The sequence below is a fragment of the Oncorhynchus nerka genome, linkage group LG4 (assembly GCF_034236695.1).
Source record: "Oncorhynchus nerka isolate Pitt River linkage group LG4, Oner_Uvic_2.0, whole genome shotgun sequence".
Classification (NCBI taxonomy): domain Eukaryota; kingdom Metazoa; phylum Chordata; class Actinopteri; order Salmoniformes; family Salmonidae; genus Oncorhynchus; species Oncorhynchus nerka.
The window spans coordinates 71,920,669-71,945,609 of NC_088399.1; the positions used below are offsets into that span (position 1 = coordinate 71,920,669).

The window sequence follows — 24,941 nt, forward strand, 5'->3', positions numbered from 1 at the left end:
CCTGCAAACTGCCCTCCTGAGCACATCCAAGTCCCCACGAAGGTGAGGGATTGGCTGTTGACATGGACGCACACTTCCCTCACCGCTGGATACTCAGGTATTACCCACTCTGTTTCATCCATCTTCGTGAAGTACTGGTGATCCACCTTGGCACAGGATGTTGCACGCTACGTCAATTCATGCTTCGTATGTGCCCATACAAAATCCCCCTGGCACGCTCCAGCAGGGAAACTCCTTCCCGTACCTCAACAGTCTTGGGCCCATCTGTCCATAGATTTTGTTATTGATCTCCCTCCGTCTGTCTGATGGTTTCACCACTATTATGGTTGTTGTGGACAGATTCTCTAAATCCTGCCATTTTATCCTGTTCTCTGGTCTCCCTGCAACTCTCCAGGTCGCCGAGGCACTGTTCCAGCAGGTCTTCCGGCACTATGGCCTTCCGGAGAACATCGTCTCTGACCGTGGCCCAAAATTCAAGTCATGGGTATGGAAAGCCTTCATGGAGAAGCTGGGGGTCATGGTCAGCCTCACTTCCGGGTACCAGCCTCAGTCCAATGGGCAGGTGGAGAGGATTAATCAGGAGCTGGGGAGGTTCCTGAGGAGTCACTTCCAGGACCGGCAGGGGGAGTGGGTCTGATTATTTTTTGGAGCTGAATATGCCCAGAATTAATTGTGCCACTTGTCCACCGAACTGACTCCCTTCTAGTGTGTTTTGGGTTATCAGCCAGCCCTGGCTCTGTGGACCCCGAACCAGACCGAAGCTCCTGCGGTGGATGAGTTGTTCAGGCGCGCAGATGAGTTTTTGAACAATTCTCACAAGGCTCCAGCGCACCATCCGTTGCCAGAAGGAGCAGGTGGTTCACCACCGCAGTGAGGCTCCCGTGTTCCAGCAGGGGTGCTCGGGTTTGGCTCTCCACCAGGCACCTCCCACTCCGCCTGCCCTGTAGGAATCTGGGCCGTTCAAGGTCCTTCGGAGAATCAGCGAGGTAACATATAGATTACAGCTCCACTAACTACTCGATCTCAAGCTTTTCATGTTTCCCTCCTAAGGCCGGTGGTTCCTGGTCCCCTGGCTGTTGACGTCACCCACGACACTCCTCCACCTCCCCTGGACATCAAGGAAGGCCCCGCCTATGCCGTCAGATCCCTCCTGGACTCCCAACGTTGTGGGGGTTGGCTCCAGTACCTGATGGACTGGGAGGGGTACAGTACAGAGGAGCAGTGTTGGGTTCCGATGGACAACATTCTAGATCCCAACATCATCCGCGATTTCCACCTTCGCCCTCTGGACAGGCCCGCTCCTCATCCTCAGGGCTGTCTCCCTGGCCGGCGTCCCCCTGCAGCAGTGGGGGGGTACTGTCACGTCTGCTGGATGTAGTCCACTTAAAGATGCCGCAAGCTGATAATGGCAAAATTAAAGGAAAATGTCACCTCTACTCTATTTCCCTACATACACTTTATTCCAAAATCATGGACATTACTATGGCCTTGGTCCCCCCTTTGCTGCTATAACATCATCCACTCATCTGGGAAGGTTTTCCATGATATGTTGGGGACTTGCTTCCATTCAACCACAAGAACATTAGTGAGGTCGGGCACTGATATTCTGCGATTAGGCCTTGCTCGCTGTTGGTATTCCAATTCATACAAAAGGTGTTTGATGGGGTTGAGGTCACACCAATCCTGACAAACCATTTCTGTATGGAGCTCGCTTTGTGCATAGGGACATTGTCATGCTGAAACAGGAAAAGGCCTTCCCCAAACCGTTGCCACAAAGCTGGAAGCACAGAATCGTATAGAATGTCCTTGTATGCTGTAGCGTTAAGATTTCCCTAAAGTGGAGCTAAGGGGAACCATTATTCCTCCTCCACCAAACTTTACCGTTGGCACTAATCATTGGGGCAGGTAGCATACTCCTAGCATCCGCCAAATCCAGATTCGTCTGTCGGACTGCCAGATGGTGAAACGTGATTCATCACTCCAGAGAACACGTTTCCACTGCTCCAGTCCAATGGAGGCAAGCTTTAAACCATTCCAGCTGATGCTTGGCATTGCACATGGTGATCTTAGGCTTGTGTGCGGCTGCTAGGCGATGCAAACCAATTTCATGTAGCTTCCGACGAACAGTTCTTGACGTTGCTTCCAGATTTTGTTTGGAACTCGATAGGGAGTATTGTTGCCCCTAGATGTTTCCACTTCGCAATAACAGCACTTACAGTTGACCGGGGCAGCTCTAGCAGGTGAACTGACTTGTTGGAAAGTTGCATCCTATGACAGTAGAACATTTATTTATTTTTTTAACCTTTATTTAACTAGGCAAGTCAGTTAAGAACAAATTCTTATTTTCAATGACGGCCTAGGAACAGTGGGTTAACTAGTCCAACGCTCTAACCACAAGGCTACCCTGCCGCCCCAAACATTGAAAGTCAATGAGTTCTTCAGTAAGCCCATTTTACTGACAATGTTTGTCCATGGAGATTGCATGGCTGTGTACTCAATTTAATACAACTGGCAGCAACGTGTGTGGTTGAAATAGCTGAAGCCACTAATTTGAAGGGGTGTCCACATACTTGTGTATATATATATATAGTGTATGTCCATTAATACACTACCGTTCAAACGTTTGGGGTCACTTGTTTTTTAAAGAAAAGCGCATTTTTGTCCATTAAAATAACATCAAATTGATCAGAAATACAGTGTAGACAATGTTAATGTTGTAAATGACTATTGTAGCTGGAAACGGCAGATTTTTTATGGAATATCTACATAGGCGTACAGAGGCCCATTATCAGCAACCATCACTCTTGTGTTCCAATGGCACATTGTGTTAGCTAATCCAAGTTTATAATTTTAAAAGGCTAATTGATCATAAGAAAACCCTTTTGCAATTATGTTAACACATCTGAAAACTGTTGTCCTGATTAAGAAGCAATAAAACTGGCCTTCTTTAGACTAGTTGAGTATCTGGAGCATCAGCATTTGTGGGTTCGATTACAGGCTCAAAATGGCCAGAAACAAAGCACTTTCTTTTGAAACTCGTCAGTCTATTCTTGTTCTGAGACATTAAGGCTATTCCATGCGAGAAATTGCCAAGAAACGCAAGATATTGTACAACACTGTGTACTACTCCCTTCACAGAACAGCTCAAACTGGCTCTAACCAGAATAGAAAGAGGAGTGGGAGGCCCCAATGCACAACTGAGCAAGAGGACAAGTACATTAGAGTGTCTAGTTTGAGAAACAGACGCCTCACAAGTCCTCAACTGGCACCTTCATTAAATAGTACCCACAAAACACTAGTCTCAACGTCAACAGTGAAGAGGCGACTCTTCAGATGCTGGCCTCCTAGGTAGAGTTGCAAAGAAAAAGCGATATCTCAGACTGGCCGATAAAAATAAAAGATTAAGATGGGCAAAATAACACAGACACTGGACAGAGGAAGATTGGAAAAAAGTGTTATGGACAGACGAATCTAAGTTCGAGGTATTCGGATCACAAAGAACATTCGTGAGATGCAGAATAAATGAAAAGATGCTGCAGGAGTTAGCATGGTGGAGGCAATGTGATGGTCGGGTGGTGCTTTGGTGGAGGTAAATTTGGAGATTTTTATAGGTTAAAAGGGATCTGGAAGAAGGAAGGCTATCACTCCATTTTGCAACGCCATGCCATACCCTGTGGACGGCGCTTAATTGGAGCCAATTCCCTCCTACAACAGGACAATGACCCAAAACACAGCTTCAAACTATGCAAGGACTATATACGGAAGAAGCAGTCAGCTGGTATTCTGTCTATAATGGAGTGGCCAGCTAGTCACCGGATCTCAACCCTATTGAGCTGTTGTGGGAGTAGCTTGACCATATGGTTCATAAGAAGTGCCAATCCAACTTGTGGGAGGTGCTTCAGGAAGCATGGGATAAAATCTCCTCAGATTACCTCAACAAATTTACTACTAGAATACCAAAGGTCTGCAAGGCTGTAATTGCTGAAAATGGAGGATTCTTTGATGAAAGCAAAGTTTCAATTAAAAATCACAATTTATAAACTTGTCAACGTCTTGACTATATTTCCTATTAATTTTGAAACTAATTTCATGTATGTTTTCATGGAAAACAAGGACATTTCTAAGTGACCCCAAATTTTTGAACGGTAGTGTACATATGCATTCCTCCCTCCCTGCCCCCCTTCCTGCATAAATGTATCCATCCAACCACCTTTCTTTATATTGTTAACCAAGACATGGACCTTTACGACAGGGTAATATCTAGGTACTATTCATTATGACTCTTAGGCCCCCATCCAGATAATATTTTTGTGCTCCTGATCTATCACTGCAGACTGGCCACCCCCCTGCCTGTCTGTCTGTCTGTCTGTCTGGCCGCCCCCCTGCCTGTCTGGCCGCCCCCCTGCCTGTCTGTCTGTCTGTCTGGCCGCCCCCCTGCCTGTCTGTCTGGCCGCCCCCCTGCCTGTCTGTCTGTCTGTCTGTCTGTCTGGCCGCCCCCCTGCCTGTCTGTCTGTCTGTCTGTCTGTCTGTCTGTCTGTCTGTCTGTCTGTCTGTCTGTCTGTCTGTCTGTCTGGCCGCCCCCCTGCCTGTCTGTCTGTCTGTCTATCTGTCTGTCTGTCTGTGTGCGTGCGTGCGTGGCTGCCCTGTCTGCATTATACCCTGATGCCGACACGTTGGTTATACAATTATTGCATCCGTGCTCCTAGAGAGTGTGTCTGCTGGGTCACAGGGCAGAAGCATCAGCTTGTTCCTCACTTAGCACCATTTACCATATAGCATCAACACACAAACACTTACTGAGGAGATCTATCTATACAGTCAAGAGACTTCAAATACAAGGAACTAAACATATTGAATGAAGGATAGATGGATACACGCACACACAAACACGCTCAGAGTCCTACTGTAGGTCTGTGTCTATTTGCAGTGCTGAGCTGTGCCTCATCAAGGTCAGGTAGTGGGCATGATGCCAACTCCAGGACCTCAGTGGGCACTGGGCAAGCAGGTAGGGATATCAGACACAAACAAACACACTCACACAGCCAGGTAACTGGCATGGTGCCTACTCCAGTTGCAGGTAGCAGGTGGGGGACATCAGTGTGTCCATACGTCTGCCGTCGGCAGAGTGGGCGATCGGGTCATGTCAGGGGCGCCCAGCGGAACCCTGTCACCTCCGAGTGGACACACACACCCTCAGTCACCCTCTGCTCAAAATGAACACACACGCACACCTGGTAATTAGCATCTTCACCCTCTGTTGGAGATGAGATCAGGTAGCCTCTGACCATGGAGCTGAGATGACCAGAAAGAGGACCAGAGAGAACCGTACACCAGAGGGCACTGGACAGATGGACGAGGCCATGTTAGGCTGTCTAGAGCTGGGTAGGAACATCCTTTCAGTCCTCATCGTCAGCCTCAGCCTAGACACTAACACGCACGCAAACCCCCACATGCACGCACGCACACATGCAGATGCGCACGCACACACACGCACGCACGCACGCACACACACACACACACACACACAAACACACACACACACAAACAAAGCCACTCAAAGCCCAGCAGAGCACTCATGGATAATAATGATCAACGTGCTCTCTGTGTAGAAAAGACAGAGGAGAGGGAACCAAGACTACTGATCTACGGAGAAGAGGAGGGAGGGAGGGAGGGAGGGAGGGAGGGAGGGAGGGAGGGAGGGAGGGAGGGAGAGAAAATGAAGCCTACAGATCCACAGAGGAAGAAGATGGAGGGGAGGGAACGAGATGGGGGACAAATGCACAATGGGCTGTCAATGTTCTCTTGATCCTAATTTTCCCAGCATTAACTCCCTCTGTGCCTTGTTCCAGACACACTAGGGCCATTTTAACCAAAGGACCAAGTCAAATTATGTATCGTCTCTACTTTTACTCTAAGAACACATTATTCTGTCTATCACTTTTCACTCTGACTCCATTCCACTATCACTGTCCTCCAAGATGCTCTACCTCCCTTCCTCTTCCAGTCTTCTTATCGCTCTCTCTCTATCATCTATTGGAGTGATAATTGGAATTCTGGGCCAGTGAAACTAACCGATCGTTAGGGAGGGAAGGAAGGGGGGACCAGACAGGAGCCAGAAGAGAAACAAACATCCTTGGAGGAGTGTAGCTGTTGATCATCTTGGAGTGTAATGAAAACAGCATTAGCTACTGGTCTCCTGACATCTAATCAGCCTAACTTCCTGTAGTGGTTCCACACACACACGCATAAACACACACACACGCACTCACACACACACACACACACACACACACACACACACACACACACACACACACACACACACACACACACACACACACACACACACACACACACACACGCACAAACACACACACAACAGTGGACAGTGGACAGTGGACTGACTGTGTTGTTGGCTACATTCAAAAAGCAATGGGTGTTATAGTTATAGTGAGACACACAGCAAAGGACTTGGGACAATATGTTGAAAAGAGAAGACCAAACATTGGCTTATGGTTGATAAGGATAATATAGCACAGCACCTAACTACATACCTTTTAGACAATACATTATACTGTATATTTGGGCTGATGGGTGTAAATGGGAAACTTATTTAACCTTCCAAATAACCAATATTATAAAACTCAGCTTTCAGAGTAGGATACAAACATTAGCCCCAGGCTCTCCACTCTTCTTTCTCCACATTCACAGGACATTTATTTATTTATATATATATATATATATATGTTTTATACCAAATGGATATTTTATTTTCCTGTAGATTATGTTCAGAAAGCAATAATGTGGTTGTTCTCTTCACCATAGGCTTCAGTTAAATGAAATGTTGTGAAGTTACTTTAGAGTCAGAGAGAGAGAAATTATGCAAACATATATACAGAGCTGTGCTTCAAAGAATGCATGAACACACACACAGACACACACACACACACACACACACACACACACACACACACACACACACACACACACACACACACAGACACACACACACACACACACACAGACACACAGACACACACACACACACACACATCCGTGACACATAGAGTGGGTGTGTGTATGTTTGCACACACGCATACGAATACACACACACACACGCATACGAATACACACACGCATACGAATACACACACACACACGCATACGAATACATACACACACACTAACTCATATACAGAGCCTTTAGAAAGTATTCATGCCCCTTGACTTTATTCCACATTTTGTTGTGCTTCAGCCTCAATTCGAACTGGATTAAATACATTGAAATTGACTATTAAAAGATGACGATTTTCAATAAGGATATTGGTTCTGTCCTCCTCACCCACACTGAACAGTTAACCAATATATTCTGTCAAGGACCTGATTGGCTGCTCCAGGATCTCAATCAGGAAGTGGAGTGGAGGGAAGAGAGTAGAGAGTGTAGTGAGAGTTGATAATCAACCGTGGAGACTTGACAGAGACAGACAAGGGCCCCTTGCAGTGTGGTAGTGAGGAAATGAACTGCTTGTTCCGGCAGATTGAGGTGTGTGTGTGTGTGTAGGTATTCTCACCGTCATAGGGAGTGGAGAACAAGCTCAAAGAGCAAAGCTCTTGTAACAGCGAGTAACATCAATTCACCTCCTCTGCACCTGACCGCAACCAACTACATAGACCTCTCCTGGAGTTAAGTATAAGAAGGCAGTAGTTTTAGAGAGACAAAAGGAGAGAGAGGGAGGGGGTAGAATGAGAGCACATTGTAATTTAATGTACCACTCACATCTGACCGCAACTTACACCACAGGACACTATTCTAGTCTCAAAGAGTGAAAGAGAGAGAGGGAAGGGGAGAGAGAGAATCTGAAGCCAAATGTCTACTGTTTGCTGATGTTCTGGTGCTTCTGTCCCCAACCAAGGAGGGCCTACAGCAGCATCTAGATCTTAGGCACAGATTCTGTCAGACCTGGGCCGTGACAGTGAATCTCAGTAAGACAAAAAAAGGTCCAGTTGCCAGGACCACAAATACAAATTCCATCTAGACGCAGTTGCCCCAGAGCACACAAAAAACTATGCATACCTCAGCCTAAACATCAGTGCCACAGGTAACTTCCACAAAGCTGTGAACAATCTGAGAGACAAGGCAAGAAGGGCCTTCTATGCCATCAAAAGGAACATCAAATTTGAAATACCAATTCGGATCTGGATAAAAATACTTGAATCAGTTATAGAACTGCCCTTTATGGTTGTTGAGCGGATACCAGACCTCACAACCTTAAAGGGCAGTTCTATAACTGATTCACAAAATGGGAAAAACACAGATTTGAGACTCTACATGCACAATTCTGCAAAAACAACCTACCTGTGTACAATGAAAAAAAGATATACAGTACCAGTCAAAAGTTTGGACACATCTACTCATTCAAGGGTTTTTCTTTATTTTTTATTATTTTCTACATTGTAGAATAATAGTGAATACATCAAAACTATGAAATAACACATATGGAATCATGTTGTAACCAAAAAAGTGTTAAACAAATCAAAATATATTTTATACTTCATATTCTTCAAAGTAGCCACCCTTTGCCTTGATGACAGCTTTGCACACACTTGGCATTCTCTCAACCAGCTTTATGAGGTAGTCACCTGGAATGCATTTCAATTAACAGGTGTGCCTTGTTATTAAAAGTTAATTTGTGGAATTTCTTTCTTAATGCATTTGAGGTAAGGGTGGTATACAGAAGATAGCCTTATTTAATGTTTTATTTAACCTTTTCTTTAACTAGGCAAGTCAGTTAAGAACAAATTCTTATTTACAATGATGGCCTACCAAAAGGCAAACGGCCTCCTGCAGGGATGGGGGCTGGGATTAAAAATACAAATAAATTAAATAAAAATATAGCACAAAACACACATCATGACAAGAGAGACACCACAACACTACATAAAAAGAGACCTGAGACGATAACATAGCATGGCACAACACATGACAACACAGCATTGTAGAAACACAACATGACAACAACATGGTAATAACACAACATGTCAGCAGCATTAACCATTACAGATAACACATCCTAATTGCTAAATTGCACAAAACATTAGGAACACCTGATCTTTCCATGATATGACGCTGAAGATGAGAAACAGGTACGGGGAGTCAAATATTTTAATCGGGAACAGACATAGAACAAGACAGGAACAGCGTCAGCACACAGGAAACACGGACATATGAGAAACAATGCAGCAGCCGGAACAGAGCGGGGAACTGACAAATATAGGAGAGGTAATAAACAGGTGATTGAGTGAGTCTAGGTGTGTCCAAAATCGCTGATGTGCTTGATGAGGGAAGGCAGGTGTGCGTAAATGATGGTGTCAGGAGTGCGTAATGCAGGGCAGCCTGGCGCCCTCGAGCGCCAGGGGGTTAGAGTGGGAGCAGACGTGACAGAAACCTTATTGATGTCTCTTCAATCAGTGTAGATGAAGGGTGAAGAGACAGGTTAGAGAAGCCTTATGACAATTGAGGCATGGATTGTGTGTGTGCCATTCAGAGGGTGAATGGGCAAGACAACATATTGAAGTGCCTTTGAACGGGGTATGATAGTAAGTTCCAGGCTCACTGTTTGGAGTGTGTCAAGAATTGCTATTCTTCTGGGGTTTTCACGCTCAACAGTTTCCCGTGTGTATCAAGAATGGTCCACCACTCAAAAGACATCCAGTCAACTTTAGGAAGCATTGGAGTCAACAACAGGATCCCTTTTGACACCTTGTAGAGTCCATTCCCCGACAAATTGATGCTGTTCTGTGGGTAAAAGTGGGTGCAACTCAATATTAGGAAGGTGTTCATGTTTGGTACACTCAGTCAATAAAAAAGCATGTGCCATTTAAGTTTAATTGATTGAAACTGTAATATCAACTGGTTATATTAAATTGGTTATATTATACCGTGGAACACCATCTTAAAAAGGCATTAACTACAGCAGTGGTCCTTGCTTGTAGAAGAAGCTTATGGCTGTGCAATGACATCGCCTTCATTTATTAATTTAGCACACAGGACACATTTCCCGAGCCCTTATCACAGTGAAGACAGCTATTTTATATGAACAAAAAATGATTCTGTAATATAACAGAATAAAATATAACAGAATATTTTTCCAAATGAAAAGAGTCACCACTGCAAAGTGATGCCCATCTTGCATCTGGAACAGTTATTCTACAAGAATGATACTTTTAAATACGTCTCAATTTGGCAAGTTGAAAGAAAGATATTTCAGGGTTAGAAAGGAAAATGTCTTCTTTTCAATATACATACATTGGATGTAATTTATTCTGCCTGTTCTATGGAATTTTCAAAATGAATTAACAATTCCACCCCGACACGGACACACACACAGTTCTCATACCTAATGCCTATGCCAGTTATGATGATATTTCTCTATGGAGAAGGTTCTGAGGCACAGCATAGTGCTTTACTCTGCTGGCTAAAACATCACAAAGAAGACCGTCTACATTTACCCTGCTGGCTAAAACATCCCAAAGACCATCTACATTTACCCTGCTGGCTAAAACATCACAAAGAAGACCGTCTACATTTACCCTGCTAGCTAAACATTACAAAGAAGACCGTCTACATTTACCCTGCTGGCTAAAACATCACAAAGAAGACCATCTACATTTACCCTGCTGGCTAAAACATCACAAAGAAGACCGTCTACATTTACCCTGCTGGCTAAAACATCACAAAGAAGATTGTCTACATTTACCCTGCTGGCTAAAACATCCCAAAGACCATCTACATTTACCCTGCTGGCTAAAACATCACAAAGAAGACCATCTACATTTACCCTGCTAGCTAAAACATCACATAGAAGACCGTCTACATTTACCCTGCTAGCTAAAAGATCACAAAGAAGACCGTCTACATTTACCCTGCTGGCTAAAAGATCACAAAGAAGACCGTCTACATTTACCCTGCTGGCTAAAAGATCACAAAGAAGACCGTCTACATTTACCCTACTGGCTAAAACATCACAAAGAAGACCCTCTACATTTACCCTGCTGGCTAAAACATCACAAAGAAGACCGTCTACATTTACCCTGCTGGCTAAAACATCACAAAGAAGAACTTCTACATTTACCCTGCTGGCTAAAACATCACAAAGAAGACCGTCTACATTTACCCTGCTGGCTAAAACATCACATAGAAGACCGTCTACATTTACCCTGCTGGCTAAAACATCACAAAGAAGACCGTCTACATTTACCCTGCTGGCTAAAACATCACAAAGACCATCTACATTTACCCTGCTGGCTAAAACATCACAAAGAAGAACATCTACATTTATCCTGCTGGCTAAAACATCCCAAAGACCATCTACATTTCCCTGCTGGCTAAAACATCACAAAGAAGACCGTCTACATTTACCCTGCTAGCTAAAACATCACAAAGAAGACCGTCTACATTTACCCTGCTGGCTAAAACATCACAAAGAAGACCGTCTACATTTACCCGGCTGGCTAAAAAATCACAAAGACCATCTACATTTACCCTGCTGGCTAAAACATCACAAAGAAGACTGTCTACATTTACCCTGCTGGCTAAAACATCCCAAAGACCATCTACATTTACCCTGCTGGCTAAAACATCACATAGAAGACCGTCTACATTTACCCGGCTGGCTAAAGCATCACAAAGAAGACCGTCTACATTTACCCTGCTAGCTAAAACATCACAAAGAAGACCATCTACATTTACCCTGCTGGCTAAAACATCACAAAGAAGACCGTCTGCATTTACCCTACCGGCTAAAACATCACAAAGAAGACTGTCTACATTTACCCTGCTGGCTAAAACATCCCAAAGACCATCTACATTTACCCTGCTGGCTAAAACATCCCAAAGACCATCTACATTTACCCTGCTGGCTAAAACATCACATAGAAGACCGTTTACATTTACCCGGCTGGCTAAAGCATCACAAAGAAGACCATCTACATTTACCCTGCTAGCTAAAACATCACAAAGAAGACCATCTACATTTCCATAGCCATTTCATACAGTCTCCCTGTCCCCGGGGTACCCATCTTCCCTGTATTCAAATGCAGGTCATGCCACAGTTCAGTTGTTTTTTCATCAGAAACTACCAGTGGCCCAGCAGACTAATATGACACTTGATTGGCTGCAGCAGTCACACATAGACAACAACAAAAACACAAAAACATACACACAAACATGCACACAAGCTTGCACCCAAGCGTGCACACAAGCACGCACAAACAGTTGATTGTCCCCTGTATTCTTGACAGCCTCAATCTGCCGGATAGATTGCTGTGTCCTGATCTAGCTGATGGAAGTGAAGCTCATTCCACATCAGTGGTCTCGTGTGTGTGTGTGTGTGTGTGTGTGTGTGTGTGTGTGTGTGTGTGTGTGTGTGTGTGTGTGTGTGTGTGTGTGTGTGTGTGTGTGTGTGTGTGTGTGTGTGTGTGTGGTTCTACTATCCTCGTGAGGACCTGACATCCCCGATTGTCCCCATAAGGACAGTAAAGCAAGGAAAATTCTCCCTCGTTGGCAAATTTCCTACTTCCCAACGAGGACAAAGTCAATTTTAAGTATAGGGGTTAGGTTTAGGTTTAGAATTAGGGTTAGAATTAGAGTTAGGCTTACAGTGTTTTCCACACGTTCACTATATACAAAAGTATGTGGACACTCCTTCAAATTAGTTGATTTGGCTATTTCAGCCACACCTGTCGCTGACAGGTGTATAGAATCGAGCCCACAGCCATGCAATCTCCATAGACAAACATTGGCAATACAATAGCCCGCATTGAAGAGCTCAGTAAATTTCAACGTGGCACCGTCACCTTCCCAGCAAGTCAATTTGTCAAATCTCTGCCCTTTTAGAGCTGCTCCGGGCAACTGTAAGTGCTGTTCTTGTGAAGTGGAATTGTCTAGGAGCATCAACGGCTCAGCCACGAAGTTGTAGGCCACACAAACTCACAGAACGGGACCGCTGAGTGCTGAAGTGTGTAGCACGTAAAAATCATCTATCCTCAGTTGCAACACACACGACCGAGTTCCAAACTGCCTTTGGAAGTAATGTCAGCATAAGACTGTTCGCCGGGAGATCAATTAATTGGTTCCCATGATCGAGCAGCCACGCACATGCCTAAAATCACCATGCACAATAGCAAGCGTTGGCTGGAGTGATGTAAAGCTCGCCACCATTGGACTCTGAAGCAATGGAAACAAGATACCGCTGAATGCATAGTGTCAATTATAAAGTTTGGTGGAGGAGGAATAATGGTCTGGGGCTGTTTTTCATGGTTCAGGCCCCTTAGTTCCAGTGAAGTGAAATCTTCACGCTACAGCACACAATGACATTCTAGACAATTCTGTACTTCCAACTTCGTGGCAACAGTTTGGGGAAGGACCTTACCTGTTTCAGCATGACAAGTCCCCAATACGCAAAGCAAGGTCCATACAGAAATGGTTTGTCGAGATCGTTGTGGAAGAACATGACTGGTCCAAACTGAGCTCTGACCTCAACCCGATCGAACACCAGTGGGATGATTTGGAATGCCAACTGCGAGCCAGGCCTAATCGCACAACATCAGTGCCCGACGTCACTAATGCTCATGAGGCTGAATGGAAGCAAGTCCCTGCAGCAATGTTCCAACATCTAGTGGAAAGAGTTCCCAGAAGAGTAGAGGCTGTTATAGCAGCAAAGGGGGCACCAACTCCATATTAATGCCCATGATTTTGGAATGAAATGTTCGACGAGCAGGTGTCCACATACATTGGTCATGTAGCATACATGAAGTAGCAAGCCAATTAGAAAAACAAGCGAGGCGGTTCCAATTTGTGGCTAAATGAGCTCTATTCTGGTGGGCTATGGTACATTCTAATGCCTTAATTCCATCTGAAATACACAGCGAAATGATTGAATACTTTATGGGGTTTACCTCCCAGACTGGAAACATGAGTTGTGGTATTGTGTAGAAAGACATGACATTACAATTTAAATTACTGAAAATATATGAATTCAGTGTATTGTTAGTTGTTTTGGAAATTGTATAGGTATAGATCTATATGATCAGGACGATTTTCTAAGAAAGAGAACATAAAACCTTTTTAAACATTTAACCTGTCCTCTCTTGAGATTAAAGTCTTATTTACAGTTTAACTGCAAGTATTGAGGAAATGATGTTAGTTCTTCAAATTATGTATTTTATTAAAACAGAACAATTAAGTGAATACCCCACATTATAATTTTTTTTCTTTCTTCCGGTTAATAATTAGGCTATTAGATTTCGACTCCTTGTTACCATTACAGTTGAAGTCCGAAGTTTACATACACTTAAGTTGGAGTCATTAAAACTCGTTTTTCAAACACTCCACAAATTTCTTGTGAACAAACTATAGTTTTGGCAAGTCAGTTAGGACATCTACTTTGTGCATGACACAAGACATACAGATGTATTTCAAGGCCTACCTTCAAACTCAGTGCCTCCTTGCTTGACATCATAGGGAAATCAAAATAAATCAAACAAGACCTCAGAAAAATAATTGTAGACCTTCGCAAGTCTGGTTCGTCCTTGGGAGCAATTTCCAAACGCCTGAAGGTACCACGTTCATCTGTACAAAACAATAGTAGGCTTTATTAACACTATAATAAAGCATATTGCGTTCCTCATTTCACCTGTCACATTATTTTACATTATGAAGCTTACTTAGTACCCCAGAACAGCTGAGCCAGTCAAGTGTTTGTTTGTTAATAGCACAACGGGAGAAGGTGGGGGTAGGTGAGGGTAGGTGAGTCCAGCTGTGTACTGACAGGGGTCGCATTTTATATTTAAAGTCAACAGTGTTTTTTTAGCTTCAATAGAGTGATCAGGGACGTGCAACTATAATTTTTCTTCACAGATGAGACATTATTGCAACACATTCAACAGAAAACAGCTTCCTTTTCATCAGATGACAACGGAAGTACTATGCTATTAGGTTGGCAGCCACACACTTAAATGAGTTTACAATGAAAGAGCAAGGTATTTTATGCTAAAACGATGCATGGCTGTCATATTTCTAATGTTTAGGCCAATCATAGAAAGAATGTAGCCAGCGACATTTCCTAATGTTTTGCTTAAAGGTAATCTTGCATTTTAACTGAGAAAAATAGGCTGGCTACACCAAGTAAAGTAGCTACAAATCAGGCAGAGCACCGTCGGCTGATCGAATGCCCGTTTGTAAATTCCCATCTGAGAAGTGCAAAGGATGTCCATAATGAGTCTGATGCCGAGCAGAAATTACAATAAGAAGCATGCTAGATCTGAATTTACAAAGTGCAGCAAGATATGAGTGAAAAAACAATCCGAATTCTGAGTTAACACGACCTCTTAAGTTTATCTTGCTATCGAACTAAGTGGCTGAATTAATAAGGTGACAGTGCATCATATGTGAACCGTTTCAGAAAGCTAGGGGTAGGTCGCATGTCAAAACTTCACAGGAGAAGCATTTGAACAATAAAAAGATATACTGCACCAGTCAAAAAGAATAATAGTGAAGACATGAACACTATGAAATAACACATATGGAATCATGTAGTAACCAAAAGCGTTATACAAATCAAAACACATTTCATATTGGAGATTCTGCAAAGTAGCCACCCTTTCCCTTGATGACAGCATTGCACACTCTTGGCAATCTATCAACTAGCTTCATGAGGAATGCTTTTCCAACAGTCTTATAGGAGTTCCAATATATGCTGAGCACTTGTTGGCTGCTTTTCCTTCACTCTGCAGTCCAACTCATCCCAAACCATCTCAATTGGGTTGAGGTTGGGTGATTGTGGAGGGCAGGTCATCTAATGTAGGACTCCATCACTCTCCCTCTTGGTCAAATAGCCCTTACACAGCCTGGAGGTGTGTTTTGCGTCATTTTCTTGTTGAAAAACAAATGATAGTCCCACTAAGCACAAACCAGATGGGATGGCGAATCGCTACAGAATGCTGTGGTAGCCATGCTGGTTAAGTGTGCCATGAATTCCAAATACCTCACTAACAGTGTCAACAGCAAAGTACCCCACACCATCACAACTCCCCCTCCATGCTTCACGCTGGGAACCACACAAGCGGAGCTCATCCATTCACCTGCGTCTCATAAAGACATGGCGGTTGGAACCAAAAATCATTTGGACTCATCAGACCAAAGGACAGCTTTCCACCGGTCTAATGTCCATTGCTCATGTTTCTTTGCCCAAGCAAGTCTCTTCTTATTATTGGTGTCCTTTAGTAGTGGTTTCTTTGCAGCAAAAGGCATGATTCATGCAGTCTCATCTGAACAGTTGATGTTGAGATCTGTCTGTTACTTGAACTCTGTGGAGCATTGATTTGGGCTGCAATTTCTGAGCGCTTGCTGCTTTTTACGACTGCACTTGAAGAAACTTTGAAAGTTCTTTAAAACCTTCATGTCTTAAATAAATGATGGACTGTCATTTCTCTTTACTTATTTGAACAATTTTACCAAATAGGCCTATCTTCTGCATACCACCCCTACCTTGTCACAACATAACTGATTGGCTCACCACATTAAGAAGGAAAGAAATTCCACAAATTAACTTTTAACAAATCACACCTGTTAATTAAAATGCATTCCAGGTAACTACCTCATGAAGGTGGTTGAGAGGATGCCAAGAGTGTGCAAAGCTGTCATCACGGTAAAGGGTGGCTACTTTGAAGAATCTCAAATGTAAAATATATTTGGATTTGTTTAACACTTTTTTGATTACTACATGATTACATATATGTAATGTCATAGTCATAAATATGGGGGATTGGAAATGATGCGGACAATTACATTGATGGAAGCTGCAATCTATTTGCAATAGTAAAGCTGATCTTACCCCCCCCCCCCCAAAAAAGAAAAACATTATAAAAGAGCTCTCCAGTATGTGTAACCAACATTCAAGTGCCATTTCCTCAAAAGTGGGGATATAAGCTAATTCACTTTCATAGCAGTATTACTTTCACATTGTTCCTCAACTGTAGTGTATCATATACCATTTTGTAGCTCTGAGTCTCTACTTTTATCCAATGTAAAAAAAAACACCATTTCAATTTCGAATCAAGTTGCTCGGTCACATATTGTGTTCGCTTTTGCTGTGTTTTAGAAGTCAAAGCCCTATGGATTAGTTATTTTTACAGCTGTCACTGCTATCATGACTTCACTGTGTTTTTTCAACTCTCAGATGACATTCGGCAGCTCCTACCTAAATATGTATAACTTTATGAGCTGGATTGCCTGTCTTTGCAATTTGTTTTTTTCGTTTGTGCTTGTTAGCATATTTAGCTAGTAGCCTCCATGGAAATTCACTGTTACTTGTGCTAATGTTGTTAGCTTTCAGGTAATAGATGCCCAATTAGCTTTTTTGTATATTTTGGTACCCCTTTGGGTACTAAAACCAGTAATACCGTAAATCCCAGGGTAAGAGAAGGGCGGTATGACGATATGAATATCTGGATACCTCCCAACCCTAGTGTGTGCACATAATACTTATTCCCTATCACACACTTCAGGCCGTTAGGGTGTCACAGGCAAAACGGCAGCGAGACGGCAGTGGCTTCTTTTCTTTTTTAAATCCCAATGGTTCATGAAACATTCACCGGGAACTTTCAGCGACGTGAACAAGGGTCCAGAGAAGTTATTCGAGGGAAAGGAGAAAGAGATGAGATCCCTAGTGGACCTGTCCCCTCCTCCACCCCCTGTCACCCTGTCACCCTGCTGTCCCCTTGTCCTCCTCATGTCTCCCCGCTCACACAGAGAAACACACGGAGCACAGCATCACAAGCCCTCAATTAATCCATGTCAGCACTTGGCCAATGTGACCTATACCTGTCCTTTACAGTTCTTGGAGGGGTGTGTGTGTGTGTGTGTGTGTGTGTGTGTGTGTGTGTGTGTGTGTGTGTGTGTGTGTGTGTGTGTGTGTGTGTGTGTGTGTGTGTGTGTGTGTGTGTGTGTGTGTGTGTGTGCGCGCACGTGTCTGCATGCATCTGTGCTGTGTACTTGGCTGCCATCAGCCACCTGCTCAATTTATCGATGTCCTTTGGGGTTCACTGTGCCTGTGTGTGGTGAAGCTGAAGGGTGGAGGTGGAAAATGATTAATTTAACATTCTGGAGTACAGGCAGTTTATTCAGCCATACTTTGAGTTGTTAACAGGTCAATCACTCTCTGTTCTACCTTTATTTTGTAGTTCTTTGGCAATGTGGAATGTTGGTAGGTAGGGCAATAATTCATTTTTAGAAGTGGTGTAACTAACTTTTGAGCTTCACTCAAATAAACACAAAACATGGAGAAAAGCACACAACTATAATATATGTAATCTCCTGCTTCAAAGACTTTGGCTTCTATTGGTTTCCATTCACAATTATGTTGCCACAGGGATGAGGGAGTCTTCGCTCCCTGCCTGAAAAATCAATTAGGGGAAAGACTGAGCTATAGTGTCTAGTTTATACATATCTATCTGCAGATGGCTTAACTTGTATGATATATACCAAGCTAAAATAACAGAGCACTCTAACCAGATATTTGCCATTAAAAAGATAGTTAAGACTTTAGTTTGAAGTGCACATATTAGCCACTAATTTGTAGTTTATAAGTGTGTTTACAAGTAGCTAATAAGCCTTTTATTATGTTTATTAGCCATACATCAGGCCTTAAGTGTTTTCTTGTTAAAACAATATCAGTCATGTTTTACTGGCCAATCTTTAATATTAGTCCTAATATTGTTAGTCCTAATAAAGACATACTACTACTTAGAGCAAGGTACACAAGAAACACTCTTAGTAAGCTGTATCAATGTAAAACGAATAAAAGCATAGCACCTTAAGATGTCTTCCCTATATGAAAGAGTTACCTTATTCTTACATGGAGAAATATTGTCCAGAAATGATCACATTGGATAGAAAGGGCACATCTCCCCACACATGAGCAAAATTTCTAATGTTCCTGAATCAAAGAATTTGTGTAGTTTCGTGAGATAATAAACTTCCATAGTGCATCTTTAAATAAGAATGTCTACTATGTATTAGGACTTGGTGCAAGTGTATGTATTTGGACAGTGACGCTAACAAAATCCTCTGTGTTTGTTTAGCCTATGGTTCAGTGAGAGAGAGTTTACATTCGATTAGTCTATGTATGTGTTTAGTCTATGTTTCAGTGAGAGAGAGTTTACATTCGATTAGTCTATGTATGTGTTTAGTCTATGGTTCAGTGAGAGAGAGTTTACATTCGATTAGTCTATGTATGTGTTTAGTCTATGGTTCAGTGAGAGAGAGTTTACATTCGATTAGTCTATGTATGTGTTTAGCCTATGGTTCAGTGAGAGAGAGTTTACATTCGATTAGTCTATGTATGTGTTTAGTCTATGGTTCAGTGAGAGAGAGTTTACATTCGATTAGTCTATGTATGTGTTTAGCCTATGGTTCAGTGAGAGAGAGTTTACATTCGATTAGTCTATGTATGTGTTTAGCCTATGGTTCAGTGAGAGAGAGTTTACATTGGATTAGTCTATGTATGTGTTTAGCCTATGGTTCAGTGAGAGAGAGTTTACATTGGATTAGTCTATGTATGTGTTTAGCCTATGGTTCAGTGAGAGAGAGTTTACATTGGATTAGTCTATGTATGTGTTTAGTCTATGGTTCAGTGAGAGAGAGTTTACATTCGATTAGTCTATGTATGTGTTTAGCCTATGGTTCAGTGAGAGAGAGTTTACATTCGATTAGTCTATGTATGTGTTTAGCCTATGGTTCAGTGAGAGAGAGTTTACATTGGATTAGTCTATGTATGTGTTTAGCCTATGGTTCAGTGAGAGAGAGTTTACATTGGATTAGTCTATGTATGTGTTTAGCCTATGGTTCAGTGAGAGAGAGTTTACATTCGATTAGTTTATGTATGCGTTTAGCCTATGGTTCAGTGAGAGAGAGTTTACATTGGATTAGTCTATGTATGTGTTTAGTCTATGGTTCAGTGAGAGAGAGTTTACATTGGATTAGTCTATGTATGTGTTTAGCCTATGGTTAGTCTATGTATGTGTTTAGCCTATGGTTCAGAGAGAGTTTACATTGGATTAGTCTATGTATGTGTTTAGCCTATGGTTCAGTGAGAGAGAGTTTACATTGGATTAGTCTATGTATGTGTTTAGCCTATGGTTCAGTGAGAGAGAGTTTACATTGGATTAGTCTATGTATGTGTTTAGCCTATGGTTCAGCGAGGGAGAGTTTGCATATGTGTTATATATGTTATATGTTTGTACAGCAATAAGTTCTTTATGGTCATGTGTGTCCTAAAGGGGTCATTGTGATTTAAAGATACACTAAGGACGTTTAGTTGCTAATTCTTTACATAACATTTTTACTTCAATGTTGGCTTGTATGGTGAATATGATATAGTATGAATCAGTCTTATTTCATTAAACTACACAAATCTTTTGTTTCAGGCAAACAGTACATGCTTTTGCTCATAGGTGTGGGGAAGTGTTCCCCTTTCTGTCCAATGAGGTCCTTTCTGGACAATATTTCTGTATAAAAAATATGGCTACACTATAAAATAGGGAACACATCTTCAGGTACTATATCCTTATTAGTCCCATATTGAGACAGCTATTAAGAGTCTGTTTATTGTGTAACTTGCTCTTTATTAAATACTAAAATGTCTTTATAATGACTAACAATGAGGTTATTAAGGATTGGCCAGAAACAAATTATTTACAATGTTTGAAAAAGAAAACACTTAATCAAGGCCTAATATCTGGCTAATAACATATAATAAAGACCTTATCAACTACTTGTATAAACACTTATAAACTACAAGTTAGTGGCTAATATGTGAACCATAAGATAAATTGTCACCAAATCTTGTTAAGACTGTAAGGTGCAGATATTAGTCACTCTCTTGTAGTTAATATGTGTGTATACAAGTAGCTAATGTTTTATTAGCCATACATTAAGCCTTAAGTCATTTGTATTTGTTTAGCCTATGGTTCAGGTAAGGAGAGTTTACATTGGATTAGTCCATGTATTTGTTAAGTCTATGGTTCAGTGAGAGAGAGTTTACATTGGATTAGTCTATGTATGTGTTTAGCCTATGGTTCAGTGAGGGAGAGTTTGCATTAGATTAGTCTATGTATGTGTTTAGTCTATGGTTCAGTGAGAGAGAGTTTACATTGGATTAGTCTATGTATGTGTTTAGCCTATGGTTCAGCGAGGGAGAGTTTGCATATGTGTTATATATGTTATATGTTTGTACAGGGGTTGAGAAAAGCTGACACCGTATCAACACGACACCTTAGGTAAACCTTTCTCAAATTTCCTGACAAAATATGATTCCCAATAAGTCCTTCGTGGTCACGTACACTGCATGTCAAAAGTTTTAGAACACCTTCTCATTCAAGGGTTTTTCTTTATTTTTTAAACTATTTTCTACGTTTAGATTAATAGTGAATATATCAAAACTGTGAAATAACACATATGGAATCATGTCGTAACCAAAAAAGTATTAAATAAATCAAAATATATTTTATATTTGAGATTCTTCTAGTAGACATTATTTCATTAAACTGCACTAATCTTTAGTTTCAGGCAAAACATTACATGCTTTTGCTAATGGGTGTGGGGAGGTGTGCCCCTTTCTGTCCAATGAGGTCATTTCTGGACAAAATGTCTGTAGTAAAAATATTGTTACACTTTAGAATAGCGAACACATTTTCAAATACGATGTCCTTATTAGTCCCACATTGAGACAGCTTACTAAGAGCCTGTTTCTTGTGTAACTTGCCCTTTAATAAATACTAATACGTCTCTATGACTAACAAAGAATATATTAAGGATTGGCCAGTAAAACATTAATTATAATGATTGAAAAAAGTAAAAAACTTAAAGCTACAATAGGTAATTCTTCGGGCGACCAAATTCCTATACTGTAGATATGTGAGTTATAGATCTGTCATTCTCACTGAAAGCAATTCTAAGAAGCGGTCTGTTCTGTGTGCTATTTCTATGCTTCCCGTTCTAAAGTTTTCCTTTTACTTCCGATTTTGTACACCAGCTTGAAACAGCTGAAAATACAATATTTTTGATTATGGAAAATATATTTCACAGTGGTTTAGATGGTACAATGATTCTCTACACAATGACTGCTTGTTTGACACATTAACTGAAAACAGGCAAAACATTAGAATTTTAGCAACCAGGAAGTGGAGGAACGATTTTTGCATTTTGCACCTTTAATAAAGGCTTAATGTATGGCTAATAAGACACAATAAAGACCGTATTAGCTACTTTTATACACTTTTATTAACTACAAATTATAATAAAATAAAATAGTATTGGTGCATACACATATTTAGCAGATGTTATTGCGGGTGTAGCGAAATGCTTGTACAAAAAGGTGCTTAGGAACATTAGCTAATACGTGCATCGTAATACATCTGCAAACATGTATACCTTAAAATAAATTGTCACCAAAATATTTATTTAGCTGACATACACATGTAGGAAGATTAAACAAATGTGTATTTATTTTCATTTAACCTTTCTTTAAACAGGGTGTCACATTGAGATTAAGCATCTCTTTTACAAGAGATCCCTGTACACATTACGATAAAAACAGAATTTTAAAACATACACGTGTATAAAAGCAACCACATTCAACTACATAGAGGTCCTCAATCAATAATGTAAACTGCCTGAGTGACACCAGTACATCTAACTGCAGTGAACTCTGCAGATTGTTCAACAAATTAGAGACAAAAAAACTAAAAGCGTATGTGCCTAAATCTGTGAAGACTGAAGAGATCTTTAGTGTAACTTGTTTTTTTAAATTTTACCTTTATTTAACTAGGCAAGTCAGTTAAGAACAAATTCTTATTTTCAATGACGGCCTAGGAACAGTGGATTAACTGCCTGTTCAGGGGCAGAACGACAGATTTTTACCTTGTCAACTTGGGAATTTGAACTTGCAACCTTGCGGTTACTAGTCCAACGTTCTAACCACTAGGCTACCCTGCCGCCCAATATTATTCTTATCTTAATTAATGATGTTACATATAGAGGCAGTTTCTGTAAGATTGCTTTGTAAATAAATAAAAGAGAAGGCAGTTCTCTTCTCGCAGACAGAGAGGTCCATCCCACATTCTAGACAGACTATAATGATGAGTCCTAAAAGTGTCCCCTGTGATAAAACGTATTGCTGAATGTTAGACTGTGTCCAAGGGTTTTAAAACAGAGGTTGCCGTATGCATGTAAACAATATCACCAAAATCCAGTAGAGGGAGAAGCGTTGCTTGAGCAATCTTTCGCATATTTTAATACTAAGGCATGATTTATTTTGATATAAAAAAAAATATTGGATCTTAGCTTCTTAGTCAGATTTTCTATATGCGTTACGAAGGACAACTTGTCATCAATCCAGACACCCAGGTACTTATATTGAGAAACAAGCTCAATTTGGACTTCATTTACAGCCAAATATGCAGGTCCTCAGGGTCAACATTTTGTGACCTAGAGAACAGCATGAGCCTGGTTTCACTTGTATTTAACACTAAGATCTCTAAGTGATTTATGAATTGAATTAAAGTCATGCTGAAGTTCACAAATGGTCTGCTGCACTGAGGTGGCACAGGAATACAAAACTGTGGCATCTGCATAGGGATGAATGCTACAAGAATTAACAGTGTCATTAATATACAAAGTGAACAATAATGGACCCAAAATCAAACCCTGAGGAACACCTTTTTAAATATCAAGAAATTCTAATTTATCCCCATCTAGCAAGATGGCCTGATTTCTGTCGCTAAGATAATTCTGAAACCATAAACAGACATGATGTACCAGGCTTTTCTGCTGACGATCCCACTACTGATGGCGTTTCAGGCGTCAAACACTTCACCACTTGATTCTGTAAAGAAGATTGGACCGATAAGCTCTCCAAAAGTTGCCAAAGTTGATGAGATAAGAAATAGGGCTCAGTTCTTCTGTGACATGACCACAGCGGGCGGCAGCTGGACTCTGGTGGCAAGCGTGCACGAGGACAACATCTACAGGAAGTGCACAATTGGTGAACGTTGGACCAGCCAGCAGGGAAACAACGCCAACTGGCCAAAAGGGGAAGGCAACTGGGCCAACAGGAAGACTTTCGGAACAGTGGAGGCAGCCACGGACGATGACTTCAAGAATCCTGGCTACTATGACATAGATGCAGAAGACATGTCGGTGTGGCACGTTCCCAACAAAACGCCCTTTTACCACTGGAACCACTGGAACCGCCATCATGCGCTACCACACTGAGAGGCACTTCCTCCATCTGTACGGAGGAAACCTGTACTACCTCTTCTACCGCTACCCGGTCGAGTACAACGTTGGAAAACACCTGTCCGACAATGGACCCTCCATTCCCATAGTTTATGACCTCGGGGACAAAGAGTCCACCAAAATGTTCTATGGCCCTAGCACTAGAGGGGAGACTGAGGGAGGCTTCATCAGTTTCAGAGCCATAAACCATGAACGGGCGGCAACAGCCATCTGCTCTGGGGTCAAAACCAAAGGCGGTGAGGTTGATGCATACTGTATTGGTGGAGGTGGGTTTTTCCCTCAGGGTAACCCTCTTCAGTGTGGGGATTTCACTGGATTTCCCTGGTATGGCTATGGGACCCATGAAGGCTGGAGTGCATTTATTTTTCATTGAATGTTTCATAGATTGATTGATAGACAATTCATACAGTTTTAAATGAAAGTAATTTTGGTAATACATTTTATATTTCTCTCTAATAATCCATTACTATAAAAAATAAACAATAAAAAGCAATAAACATTTAATTCATTATGAAAATATTTGCGTGTCAAACAATCATTTAAAGGCGTATAGCATATAGTGACAAATATTATTATGCAATGTGAG

General features: G+C 41.6%; 1 protein-coding gene and 1 pseudogene across 1 annotated transcript in view; one reads left to right on the forward strand and one right to left on the reverse strand.

Moving 5' to 3' along the window:
- LOC115128545 (receptor-type tyrosine-protein phosphatase U-like) overlaps positions 1 to 24,941 on the reverse strand; it is a 285,266-nt gene that overhangs the window by 201,974 nt on the left and 58,351 nt on the right. The window lies entirely within an intron of this gene.
- LOC135571340 (intelectin-like) lies at positions 23,867 to 24,728 on the forward strand (annotated as a pseudogene).